Source organism: Falco punctatus (genome assembly GCF_963210335.1).
Source record: "Falco punctatus genome assembly, chromosome: 4".
Taxonomy (NCBI): Eukaryota; Metazoa; Chordata; class Aves; order Falconiformes; family Falconidae; genus Falco; species Falco punctatus.
The window spans coordinates 40,886,876-40,901,430 of NC_137583.1; the positions used below are offsets into that span (position 1 = coordinate 40,886,876).

The 14,555-nt window shown below is 40.0% G+C and overlaps 1 protein-coding gene across 18 annotated transcripts in view; it reads left to right on the forward strand.

Annotated features, from left to right (window-relative positions):
• Window positions 1–14,555, forward strand: part of RBFOX1 (RNA binding fox-1 homolog 1) — a 1,334,594-nt gene that overhangs the window by 1,027,814 nt on the left and 292,225 nt on the right. The window lies entirely within an intron of this gene.

The window sequence follows — 14,555 nt, forward strand, 5'->3', positions numbered from 1 at the left end:
GCATGTTATGAAATACTGTGCCATGTGCACATAAAGATATATCATAGTTGGCATATCTGTAATTTAGTTGTAAGTATGAAATTCCTATTAGGAATCTATATGTCATATTAGCAAAATGTTATCCATCCTGTACTATATTATTTTGGTAACATGATAGCTAGATTTGAAATGGAATCCAAAGGTCATAGTTGGCATCATATTGAGAATTACTTAACCACATTTTCCCTCCTGTCACTGACCTCATCTCTGCCCAGCCCTAACTACAACTGTCTACATTGCAGCAGGTGTGGAAACACTCTTATATGTTTGTGCAAATTCATTTTTTTTGACCTACGGTGAAAAAAGTAATTTTCAGACTGCATATCATCTTTTTTGTGGGTGTGGCATTGAAATAATCAAGTATTTGATTTTTTGGGAGTCAGTAAATTCATTATATTAAACGTTTGTAATTTCTATTTTTCAGATTGTATCTCACAATTATTGAAATTACATTAGCAAATACTGAATTTACAGTAGCGACAACAGAAAAACACAAGGATAAATTACCATGTTCATCCCTCACAAAAGCCCATTATTCCCTGCATTGCACTTCTTCACAGCCAGTGGCAAATGTGTTTCTAAACTTAGGTTAAGTTACACAGCCATGTTCTATTTAACAATAAAGCAACAGAACAATTATGTGTAAGATTCAGGACTGCTGAGCATTTGAATCTTTCCTGTGCTGAAAACCAGAAATTCCTAAATTTAACTGAATTACTGTTTTTCTCCAAGCATCTGATTTGGACTTCTTACTGGAGTTAAAGTTAAAATGGCATGGGACATAAGTCATGTTGGGTTTAGTTTGACAAAGGCTATGCAGAAACCAAAATTAACTCAGGACAGTGATAGTGCACAAAAACCGCTGTGTAGCTAAGTATTAGCACAGTATACTCAGGGTATTTGAAAGTGCTGAAGGAAAGGGAAGCTTCTAGTGATTGGGGTTTTTGTTTCAAAACAAAAGAATGTAAGAATTTTCTGATTAAAGGTTATGTGTGTGATATAAGAAATACAATCAGAATGATGCTTTTGAAGGTATTTGAGGTTTTGTATGTTTTTTATGGAGCAAACATCCTTTTATACAAGATAAACGCATCAGAAAAACAGCGCAGAGTGTTTCCTTCGAGCACAGACACTAAGAATGATATTGTAGAATGTACATTCTGGTCATATCATGTACTTTAAGGAAGACTGTCTCCAGCAAAACTTAAAAATATAAAAAAAATGTTTTTCAAATACCACTGTATAATGCAGGTATGAAGAATAATTTCTTTTAGAGAGGTTCCCAGTTCTTATAAAGAGATCTCTTGCTACCCATATTTCTAATATCTACTAGTAAGCTTAGCTGATAATTCCATGGGTCCTTCATTGGTCATCCCAGGAGTTTAGAAGAGTCTAATTTACAGAAGTTTACTCATGAAATAAAATATTTGAAATTTACAGTTTTACTTAGTAGAATGCACAGACTCCTGAGCTGTGTGAGATCAAGTGTTAATGAATGTTTTAATTTGTATTTCTTAAATTTTATAAATGTAATGTATTTGTAATAGAATGATGTTACATTAATATACATACATACATACATATAAAATTCATTGTGTCATCCTTCATGACAATATCTTGTTTCTTTTTTCCTAATTTTAGCTTTCATTTAGAGAAATAAATTTAAATATGTGTAATGTGAAATGTGTAATGAGAACTAGTTTGCCCGTAAATTGGTACTTGGTATTGAACTTTGTTCCCTGCCACTCCTTTTTGAGTTCCCTTTTTCCTAGTGGTATTCTGGGTTTGGAATGGCAGCTTCGGTCTGAACTTCAGCATCCTTCTGTTGTGGCTTAGAGCATCAAGAACATCACCAGGCGAGAGTTATTACCATTCCAGGGCAACCCTGGAGATGTGTAACAGATTTTAGAAGTAGGTAAAACTTTTTGGGACAGGGGATACATGAGAAAGGAAAGCAAGCCACTCTTTTACTCCAGATACACTTCCAGCCAACAGAGGCTCATAATCTGGAGCTCTTTTTATAATCTTCACTAGCAGACTAAGAAAATAAAAGAGAATCACAGCATTTATTGACAATACTGCATTATGTTTACATTACATAATGAGTAATAGTAATTTATATATGTGTGTATGTATCTTCCAGGATAATTTTTTTTTAAAATATATGTGATTATATTGTGTGTAAGTGTGTATTTATATACAGAAACATAAAAGTGATTGACAAATGGTATTTGATGGATTTCTAAATACTATTAAAGAGTTCCAGAGCTGTGTAACTTCTGGGAATAATAATACAGGGGCAAATACCGTCAGCTCACCTTTTCGTTAAGTGCCATGCCTCAGAAATCACCAAGAGTCTTTTTGGTGCCACACAATAAAGGGGATGCATCGTGCTTTCCCCAGTCTGGCTGTGTGGTATCAAATGTGTGTTGGAAAAACAGTACTGAGAGATTTAAATAAAACAAAGACAAAACTATAGAAGGGATATAACAACTGATATTATAGAAACTGGGTATAAGGTTTCTCCTATATGAACCTTTCGGTTGATTTCCATGTGAGCAGAAATCTTACATCATAAAGATTAAAGTTCAAGGCAGCAAGGACTGTCAACAAGAAAGGCATTCATTATTAATAACAACAAAAAAGTCATATCATTTTTCATTTTACCCAGGGAGGAAAAGGACAAAGAGACATCAACACATTCAACTGTGTAGGTAACCCATTCTGTCCTCCCTAGGCCATAGTAATGAATGTGATATATGCCGGCAGAGACAAGGTACACTGCCAAAACACGTATATTTGTCATGCAATACAGCATTCCTTTTCGGTTATCCTGGTGAGAGGCAAGATTTGTTTAAACAGGGAAATGAATGCATTTTCCAGCTGTGAATTCTGTGTCAGGGCACCCATTTTCAATGAATTTTGTTTCCATTCATGGGTGTGGTCTTCATGATTACATAGGTAATATGCCTGGGTTTGCATTTGAGGTTTGTTAAGGTAATCTGAACTTGGAGTTCGTATGCAGATTGGTTATTTCCATCCAGGTTAAGTATTGGGCTTTGTAGTCAATGAATACAACGTAAATACCTCACCCTGTTCTGAACTACTGTAAGATTATATAAATACAGAAATTGTGGGGTTTTGTTTGTTTGTTTTTTTTATACAGGAAAAATTTCGAACTAGTATGTATAATAAAAAAAGCACCAGGGTGCTTTTTTTTTTCTTTTTTCTTTTTTTCTGTTGTTTTTTTTTGGGGGGTTACATAACAGGTTTTGTTTAATTACTTGTAAATTATCTAAGAAGGTTACCAAGTATATAGAAAGTATTTAGGGTGAAACACTACTATGCTTCGCAGAACCATTTCTAGGACATATAATCAAAAGCAAATTGCGTATTGCACACTCCAAAATATACATTTTGACATGAAATAAATGGAAATACTTACAGTTCTGCAGTGCAACTAAATGCTATGTAGTTAACATGGTCAAGAAAAAAATAGTTGGTACCTATGGTACACTACCACTGTTCCTTCTGTACAGAATTTCTTAAGGGATGCAAACAGCAATGTTTTCTAAAAAAAAACAAACAAGCTAATTACCTGTTCTGAAGCAAAAAGCACAACATTCTAGTGAGATGAAAACTGAAGGACAAGAATAAAATGTTCTTCTAATAGTAAAAAGACCCCAGACAACTATTAATACAAATGAATATTCAGCTTTATACATTCTGTAGCCAAGGATACGTTACTCAGGGCACGTTCCCTGCAGACTCTGGGCTTCATTTTGCAGGGTGTCCGGGGCACGGGCTGGGTGCGCCTGGCTGGCTGCACAAACAGCCCTCATGCTCAGAACGGTGTCGAGTGGGAGGGTGCATGTATCCATGCAAAGTTCATTTGGTGTAACTGTAATAATGAATGAAAAGTTGTTTGGAGTGTAGGTGAAGGACATGTCCCCAGTGCTGCCACGGAAAGAGTAACAGGAATGATCAAGAACTGAGCATAGATTCAGGGCTGCTGCTTCACTCTATGTAAGGTGCCTGTGGCATTATTTTTTTAAAGCCTGCCGCCTTCTTAACCTATTTCATATCGGTGTGTGCCTATATCTAAGGGTCCATCAGCCTAATATCATATCTACCTCTGAGGAAAGACCTTTGGCCATGCAGCCACGATGATTTATTGCCTGTTGGGACAAAACCTTCTTGCTACAAAGAAAGCTGATGTCTTTTCGAGTATTACTTTCTTCTGTTAATCTGTTATGAATGAGTAGCAGAGCCTCATGTGCTGGTGGTGCCTCTGACTCTCAAAACCAAGAGTGTCTCATGAAATCCACTGCATGAATTGACACAAGGCAGGTACAATAGACATTGTCAAGGGGGCAAGCAAGAGTTGTCAGCCTCTGAGACCTGTAGCTGGGCAGAGCTGGGCTGGGGTTAGTCCAGCTGGTTCCTTTTCATGCCCATCAGACAGTGAGGGGTTTGCAAGACTTTAATAGATTGTGTCCAGAAATGTGAAATTCATCCTCAAGATAAGCTTGATAAATATAAACTTTTATGAATGAAAAAATTTGAATTTATGCAATTGCCTATACTTTCTTCTTAAGGAGCATGACACGGTTGTTTGGTTCTGTGAGAATACAGCTGAAGGAATGTAATCTTTGTGTTGTGGGTTTGTTGTTGGGTTTTTTAATTAAAAAAGGAAAAGAAGAAAATTCTTACTAGATTCTAGCAGCTTTTGATAGATGGCCAGAGAAGGATGGGACTTTCTTCATGAGCATGACATTGGCCTGTTAAAATCAGTCTGAGTACTTGCTCAGATTTGTCTGACTAATACCTGTCAAATAGCTTAGATGCTAATGGTTAAAATCTCAGGATTTTGCCCCTTCTGAGCACCTCACCCATCCTGGTACGGAGCAGGCCGTGTGGGCAAGCCGTGTGGGAACAGCGGGCTGTCCTGCCCTGGCTGCCTGTCCCAGGGCATCCAACAGTGCTGTCCCCAGGCTGTCCCCAGGCTGTCCTCAGGCAAGCCGGCCACGTCCGCTGGCCTGCAGGCTGGTTTGGGTAGGGGTTGTGGGGCCAGACTGGGGCAGGGCACTGGGGCACGAGGGCACCTGTTCTCTCTTTCGTTCCCTCCAGCTGACGTGGCAGTCTTGTGGAGGACAGACAAGTGCCTGGTGTTGGTGGAGCAGGAACAAACGCTAAACTAAAGAACAAAAAAGAATGAATGAAGACAAGGAACCAAAGGTTTCTTACTTTGTGATTCAGTCCTTCCAGTGGGACATACTATGTTATTTTGACTCTACGTGGACTCAGAGAGGGTCGGGATGCATGTGGGAAAGATGTATGAATTCACATTACACAGATAAAGTTAGTTTTGGTGTTTCATAGGCTTTGAATATTTAGTTTACAATCTTAGTAATGTATGCCATGTACTTTTGTCAGTGTACTTTATAGGGAATGTGTAGGTACATAAAATCATTTAGGGGTGGGTACAGATGAAAAAAAATCAAATTAGTAAAAAATTAAACTTTCTGCAGTAATAGGACTAACCCTGTGTGTATAGCTCCATTTGGTTGATTAAATTCTTAAATTTTGTATTTAGCTTGAACAGAGTAAATGAGATATAGCGCAATCTCAGAATGGAGCGAATATTTCTTTGTGTGTAGTATTTTTTAATGAAGGTAAATGCTAGGGAGAACCTATTAACTCAGATCAGTTTTCCATGTAAAGTATTAGCATTTGCAGTTTCTTTATGATTTCAAGGGAGGGTGAAGGTTTTCTTTTCTATTAATATTGTGTGCCGTTACAGAGGTCATAGGGTGGCATTTGGTTTATTGTTTTATCTGTTAGTAATACATCTTGTAAATCCCTAACTAGCAATGATTTTTCTTGAGCATTCTTTAAAAACATTTCTGTAGCAAACCTGATACTTATAAACAGGATTAAAGTGGCTGGTGAATTATGCAGCAAGGCTGTCTTGTTTCTTGACTCAGTCTATTATATGGCAATTGAATTATTTTGGCAAGATTTAGGCAGATAAGACTGTTAAAGTTTGCTTCTTTCAAATATGTTTCCATATTATTTCAGTCTGGAAAATCACGTTGGCTTTTCAGCAGCAGGTTCTGAGATATTTAAGTAAGAATGATGATGAAATGAAAGCTCACCTTGACTTTCTGTTGAGACAAATTTTTTGAGGATTGGTGGTGTAAATCAGGTGTAAATGATGATCCAGTCTTGCTATTGCCGTTATATTAGTAATACTGCAGAAACTAATAAAATGAATTATTTTTTCATGCATTTTAACTTGAAAAGGATCACCAAATCCTTGAGAAAAAATGTTCCTGCTAACTTATCTGCAGCACTGCAGGTGTGTTGTGTTCAGAAAGCCAAAGACTGCATTCACTGAGTGTTCGGACTTCTACCAGTTTCAGTGAGTTTGGCTCACAATAGATGAAGGATGGAAGAATACTACAGCATTTTTTACTATTTCTTATGTGTAGTCTAGCTGCTGATTTTAGTTAATCTTGCTTTTGTTTTGCTGCTGTTTTGTTTATCTGTGAGTTCTTGAAGTTGCTGTCTCTGGAGATTACTAGTGAGTCCTCACATCTAATTTTGTTCTTAACTATTCTGTATTCCAGTGGAGACAGTTGAAATATTTTATATTTTACCTTTTTATTGATATCTAAGTTTCTTGCACCCCAGCAATGTTTCTTACCAGAATTAGGGAATGAAGTTTTGGAACCAATGATAGTAAAGTAAAAAATTGAGATCCAATACTAAAACTGCATCTATTGTACACATAATGTAGCTGATACACTAAGATAAGTGCTAATAAGGGTTAAGCTTGTCCCTGGAGCAGGGAGGTTATTATGTACACAGCGAGGTATGGACGGTCTCTTTAGAGTTCACTTTGGATGGCACTGAACACTTGCAATTAAATGTGAAACCCTTGGTGTGTGGGTCACCTGACTTACGCTGACTGACACCTGATGTTGGCACCTGGTGACTGTTCAGTGGCCTGCATGAGATTCATGGCTGGTCTCAATTAGTCTCCTGCAGCAGAGGTATCTTCATCACAACTGGCACCTGTGACGGCAGGCTAGGGGGGAGGTCAAAGGTTTGAAAAGACATGCAGGGTGATCTACGGAGTGGTTCTGGGAGGCAGTCCTTACAGGTCAGAGCTGCTGGAAAAGCATGAAAGCGTTAGAAGTTGCCCTACACTGTGTTCAGTTATAAGGAAGAACAGGTATGCTATGATCTGATAGGAATCACGTGGCAATTTTAATTTAATTTTAAATGTTAATGTTATCTCTGTAATAATGTGCAAAACGTGTACAGGATGGTGCTTTTTTGTTCCATGTATGCACTTGGTGGGTATAGTAAGAGAACTTAAAGAAGTGAGTTCCTTGTAAAGTCTTGGCTTTGTATTGCTTTGAAGGACCACTTGACAAACAGGTTAGTCTATGCTTCTCCATCCCCCATCCCTTCACTTAGATACAGTATTTGCTAATTAATAAGGTTATCTCTTCGATGTATTCTTTTCTGCCTTGTTTGAGCAGAAATTACATGTTTTGGAGAACATTGCTAGCTTGCTGTCTCCCGAGTAGTTACAGAAAGATACCTATGCTCTGTCAGCACTGCTGAGGAAGGCACAAGCCTACCCGTGCTAGCCTCACCTTAGCTGTCTGGCCTGATAAGTTTCTGCTGCTTTTCTGCTCTTGGGACGTAGTTGTAGAGGCCTTTCATAGTAGGGGAGTTTGGTTTGGTGGGTGAAGCCAAAAAATGCTCTGTTGGAGATGTAAGTTGGGACAAAATGCCTTCTCTGTTTAGATGAGCAGATGGACACTATGCGGGGAAGCGCTGCAAGCCATGAGACGGTAGCGGGTATGTATTCATCTTGCTTTGGAGAATGCACTTAGCACCTTATGTCACGGCACTTTATATGTCTTACATCACTGAGATGTGTTCTACCTGTTTTAGAGTTTTAGTAGTTGAATTTCAGGTATTACTCAGGTTTAGAAAATAATGTACTCAAACAAAAGCAGTTGTTCACAACATTATTTTAGATCTTTTTCATCTGCATCTTTTTTTGTTGTTTTGGGTTTGTGGGATTTTTTGATATTATTCTATGTAGTTTAATGAAAAAAAAATATAAACCATGTTGTAGTGATAGTGTATTGAGATATGACAATGCAAGGTATACTTCCCTGACAAAAGATAAAAGCTATGAGAAGATTCATTCTTAAGCTTTTATATGGTCAGAATTTAGCCAAAATCTAACCTCTTTGGTTAGTGCCTTTCAGATTTATGTTTTAATCTGAGAGTCCTTGGAGGTACTGTGTAAAACAAGTTAGAAACTGGAAAACAGGTTCGGAGCCACTAAAAATAAGTTAAATTTATTTAAGAGTAATTTATTTTCATTTTTCTGTGACAGTTTCATTTTTATTTAATTTTAAATTTTTTATGTTAAGTTTGATCTTGAAATTATATGGAAATTCATGGTCAAATTATAAAACTTAAAGGAATAGATACATCACAGTGTCAACTGTAGAGCTAGTTTCAATAGGGCTAATATTCAAGAAAAGCAACGAGAAGGTGTTATTTGTGTGCATAAAACATTTCAGAGAGAATTGTGCTGAAAAGTTGTGGGTTTTTTCTTCAAAGTACATGAATATGAACAGGATGGCACAAGCTAGACCTTTTAAGAGTGATACAAGCATAGTTAGAATAAATAAGCTTTAATGTGTATGGTTTCTTCTCGATATTTAGGATGTTTATGCCTACCATGACTGGAAGATTCTTGGGAGTAAGAGGGAAGGTGGACAGTGTGCAAGCACTGCTTGTTATGCTTGTGGTCATGCTTAACAGCAAATGTAGAATCCCTGCTTCTCTGAAGGGCATCCAGGCTATTTCTGAGACAAAACGTTGAGCGTAACTTTTTGTCCTTTATACTGTGCACATGCAAGGTGACTTCTGTGCTTTGAGCTGTCTTGGAAATGTCCATTTTTCGAAGGAAGTGGAGGAGATGAAGGTCCTGTCCAAAGGGAAAGGTTGTTTGATGCATGAGTAGAGCTCGGGGGAGGTCTGGTTGTAGATGTGTGAGAGAGAATATTGAGAGGGGTCTTAGAGAAAATAAGGAATGTCGGATATGTTATGTGCGTAAATGTTCAACAGGAGTAGATTTTAATGCCAGGTCTTGAATGGTCTGAATCCTAGAGGGTGAGAAAATTAACTTTATGCGGAAAGCAAAAGGAGTGCTGATGCTGCCAAAAGGCAGCAGAGGGAGGAAGAAGAGCAAGTTCAGTGTTACCAGTGTGTATTTCATTGAATGAAAGAAGATCAGAGAGGAAGGAATTACAAGTAGGAGAGGTGAAGGATGGCCACCACAACCAGAGAGTTGATTAGTGTTGATTGAAAGCAAACAGCTTCTAGAGAATATTGTAGAAGACTTCACAGTCTCTTTCCTTACTAGCTAAGGGAAAGGAAAACTCAGAGATGTTGAATGTGAAACCTTATCAATTGAAGTAGGAAAAGATAAAAAATACCAATTAAAGTGTGAAGAGAGGAGGGAGCTGATGCTGACCAATTAAAGTGTGAAGAGAGGAGGGAGCTGATGCTGGACTCAAGAACACTCCTGATATAGGTCACACTAATGAAGTGTTTGGAAAGGCAGCATGGAGAGGGAAGGATCCCTGAAGAATTTGTAGGTGGAAATGGTTAGAAAAAAAGCAACCGTATTTTTCAAAACCAGTGGATAGATTAAACTGGAAAAAAAAAAAAAAAAAAAAAAAGAGGCATAATATTGACTCTGTATATAAAATTGAACTTTCTCACACAGTACTTCTGTCCCTGTTTCAAGGCTTAATGAGCAGGCCTGTGTAGGCAGCTTTGTATCAATTCCATATGCAAAAGCTGCCCGTATGCCAAAGCATGTAATTCTGCAAGGGTTATATAGAGCCAAAATTCTGAAGTGAAAAACAAACCCACAGAACAACCAACTCTTCTCCTCATAGATTCTGGCATAGGAGTGAGGTTGGGTCATGCCTTCTGATGCCTTTCTGCTGGACTGGTCTTTGGAGGTTGTATAGCTGCCTACTTTGGAAAGCCTTGGTAGTGCTTCAGTACAAACTGAAGCTCAAAGCTACAAAACCCTCCATTTTAATTCTCCTGAGCTGCATCTTTATCTCTTTGGATGAAGATGGGTATTTAACTAGAACCCTTCAGGCTTGGTCATAAGAATTTTAAGATGTTATAGTTGAAAGTTAGATTGAAAGCCATAAGGAAGAATTAGAGATGAAAGGCTAGATTTTGAAGAGTCATTGAGCTAAATTTAAAACTGACTTAGTCCATCTTATGGGGTAGTGTCAAAATTATGAGGAATATCTTGAGGTTTACTGGTAGATGATGATAAATACAGTCCACAGGGGAGCTGTGGAAGCATTGTTCATTGCACTGGAGGGACTGCATACTCGCGGGGAGTGGGCAGGCTGTAAACCGCGAGCAGAGGACAAGGGAAGCGGAGACTTGGAGATTCAGCTGCAGTTAATGGAGCATTTGTTGGTTTGATACATGACCATGTTAATATTTAGCTTTTACACATTAAAACGAGCTGCTGCATTGTGGACTAAGTCTGGTAGATTTAGATCCAGGCAGAATATAAGAGATACCCAGCTGCAGACAGAACAATAAAAGTGGTTTCATTACAGAAAGAACCTGCACTGATGTCCAGTTAATTTAATTCCTACAGAGAAAAGATACAACCTTTACATAACGGTATAATTAATCTATCATTTATTCTACTTCTGAGATTTGACATTCTTTTAATTGTTTTGTTAAGAGATTAATAATCTTTCACAAAAATCTGAAACTTCGGCGAGATGCATTTATGCTGCCCGACTATGTATACTTAATAATTGTATTTGGTGGTTTCTTGGTGTTTGGTTGGGTTTTTTGGGGTGTGTTTTTCTTTTTTGGAGGGGTTGGGTTTTGGTTTGTTTTTTTTTTTTTTTTTTTTACTTTATAACTATCACATGAAAAATACCTCTAAATTTGTGTGTTCCTGCTGCTTATTTCGCACGCCAAGTTATATTCTCCCCTTGTGATTTCATAACAGCAGCAAAGTGAGACATGGTGGTGCAAATGAAAGCGCACAAAACTGGGGCAAACTTTTGTTGATCAATGAAAGTATAGAAAATTTTAGTTTAAGTGTATTCGATGGAAGAAAACAGAGGTTGTCAGTGACTTGTGTCTATATAAAATGAGAAAACAGAATTTTGTATAAACACAAATGTGGTTGAAATCTACGTAGTATGTTCTTACTATTCAAACATGCTTTCTGTCTCCTCACCGATCCTTAACAAACAGCCCACAGTGGCGGCAGGCAAAGGTAGGCTGCAGCACTGCACACACAACTGTAGATTTCTTATTTTTTGTAGTTTGTGGCCTTCCCATCCCACATACTGAAGCGCTAAGCTAGCTAACAAGTTGTACACGATTTTCTGTGATTTATACTCATTAATTTTTTTTTTTAATTCGGAGGTTTTAAATTTAAATCTGAGTTAATTTTCTAAGGGTTACATTTTTCATCTAGACTTTTGGAAAGAGTATTCTAGGGCAACATTACATGTGACGCAGTCTTCTTGCTAACATAACATGAAGAGTAACCTCAATGGTAACTATTATAGCTGGACGCTTCTGTCAAAGTGGTCCTTTGGTGAATCAGGCTTGCACCAGTGTGTCGGATTTAAAGAAACTCTGTGTACGTCTCTTTGCAAAAGTTGAGTTGGATGTGTGACAGCAGTGGGTGGGAGCACCCTGTGCTGCTGGAAATAAAGCCCTGAGGTGGCTGCACCTTCTTCATGTGAGGTCAGGTGGGTGTGGGGCTGACAAAAGACGTTGCTGCACCGATTCCTTTTTCACCTTCCTGGTGCTGCTTCGTGCTTCTCGAGCCCTACTCCCAAGGTAACGGTGCAGATGAAGCTCCCCTCGCCCCCCGACGTTATCGCCATCTCAAGGCACATCATGAAGCCGTCCCGGAGCGGGGCTGCTGCGCTCCTTGCCCCCGCGCTGCCCCCGCAGCCCCTTGCTCTTGCGGCCATGCTCGGGCCCCTGGGCCGGGAGCGCTCCCGAGAGCTCGGGCTGCCCCGTTGCCCGGCTGGGCCACCCTCCCGCCGGGCCCGGTAGCCGGGCCAGCGGCGGCGTCCCAGGAGGACGGGAGCGAGCGGGTAGCAGGGGACGCCGGCAGCGGCCATCCCGAAGCGATGTAAGGTGCTCGCTCGGCACCTCGCCCCGCGCCGCCGCCCGCAGAGCCTGGCCGTGTCGCCGCGGGGCTTTTCCGCCGGGGTTTGGGCCGGAGCAGCCTGGCGGGCGGGTGCCCCCCCGCGCCGGGCCCGCGGCCGCGGCTGGTGTAACCGGCGTCCCCGCTAGGGGGGGGTGCGGCGACGGGCTGCGGCCGCGCCGGGGCGCTGCGGGGGCGCTGCGGGGGGGCGGCTGCAGCCCCCGCGGGGCGCCGGGTAGCCGCGTATATAGCCGCATCGGATCACGCTGTTAGGGCCTGGCGTCTCCCCATCCTCCCCCCGCAGTATCTGAATACCGTAGACCGGGAAAATGAGACCTGCCAAGGACCACACATCATCCGTGCCAAGCACCCCTAACTCTCCAAGAGCTGAACGTGTCGGTAGTTAGTTTGTTAGTTAGTTAGTTGGTTACCTTCCCCACCCCGAACACATGGGTGGGAATAAGGGCTCTTGGCTGCTTACGCTGTGAGAAATGCAGAGCTGATGTTGAACGCTGGTAGGATACCTACGGGGTGGCGCTGAAGGGGTTAACGGCACTACAGGGGCTGTGCGGGCTTCGGGTATGACAGACTGGGGAAGTCGATGGACATAACCTAGTGCTTAATAGAAACAGAAAATTAGTGATTCTCGCTTGCCTGAGGTAAGCACGAGCCTCTGTAATGTCTTGATCTTTGTGCAAAGACCTAGTAAAGAAGAGCAATCTTAACAGAAACCTTAAATTAGATCGAGGGATTTTCATGACAAGAAAATATCACTGGAAGGATGAAATGTTGCCCGTTAATTTAAAAGAATAGAGGGAAAAGCTTTTATTTAGTCTTTTTTACAAAACAATTATTTAAAAACATCGGTGATATTTCCCTAGCTTATTTTTAAAAACCTTAACACAGATATATATGAAAATAGAATACTGTGTGGAATAAAGGCAAAGATATTAATGATTGCTAGCAATTTGTCAAAATATGTTAATGAAGCATCCTGGTTTAAAGCTCATAATATGCTTCATTTCCTGGTTTGAAGTCCTGGGAGCTGCTTTTTCCATGTGGTGTTAGAAAAAGAGTGTTTAGAGAAAGGTCTGCACTACTATTAGTTCTATACCACTTGCCTGAATTATTTTTATTCCACATCAACCATTTTATAAAGTTGAGAAGAAAATATGTTCTTCACATGGATAATTTGATATGCCATTGTGGTTTATTATTTTTTTCAAAATGCTTGCTATCTGGAGGCAAATGATCTTTATAATACTGTATAGCTTCTATATGTGTAAGCTTGTTAGTGTAGGGTACTGCTTAGACAAGCCTGAAGTGTAAAAATGGTGTCTGGCCTTGCAGGTGATCTCTATCAGATCTTTTTTTTTTTTTTTTTTTTGCTTGATGGAAAAGGTTTGACTGATTAGGCAGTCTGCTGCGATAATGCTAAAGGTTAACTTTTAGGCTGAATGTTTGTAAATGTGAACTTTGAACTTAAGTTTTGAGAAGTGGAAGCTGACTACCAGATAACGAGTGATTGAGTGGATGATATTAAATGGAAGATGTTATACTCGATAAACAAATGCATTGGGATTGAAGAGTGGTTTTGCCTGTTTGTGTCAGCTGTGTGAGAAATGCTGTTGATTCTTTTTGTTTGGCTTCAGAGGTTCTTCGATTTCATTTTCTTCTTTGCATATTCGAGACTGAGCAGCACTTTGTTCTTTCAAATGGCAGGCTCATTGCATGGGGGGAAGGGTGCGTATCTGCAGGTGCGCTGCCTGTGCTATATACCATAACATTGACAATCCAACCAGGTTGGAAAAGGGAGTGTTGCCTCTCAGGGTGTTGCCCCCCGGACGGATCTATTATTAGTGTAGAAGAACTTTTTATTTCTACATTTCTAGCTGAGCTCCCATCGAGGCTGGCTCAGGTTGTATAGATTAGTAGCCTCTGAAAGGATAGGGTTTGTAGCTGTTAATTGATACCTAATTGATAATATCAGCAACTGGGTGTGGGATAACAGGCCAGTTACTGGCCGGACAGAGCAGCACTGGGGCAAATGGAAGATGCTGTGTGCTGCAGGTGACGTGGGCTTTGCAATTGCGCACATTGATCTGTGTAGAATAAGGGGAAAATGAAATTGTTAATAATTTGCAGCTGAGATTGATGGTTCATATGCTGTTCTGTGAAATTGCATAGTAGGTACAATGATATTGTCCCTGTGCACGAGGATAGAAGGTCAGATTGTGTACAGTCA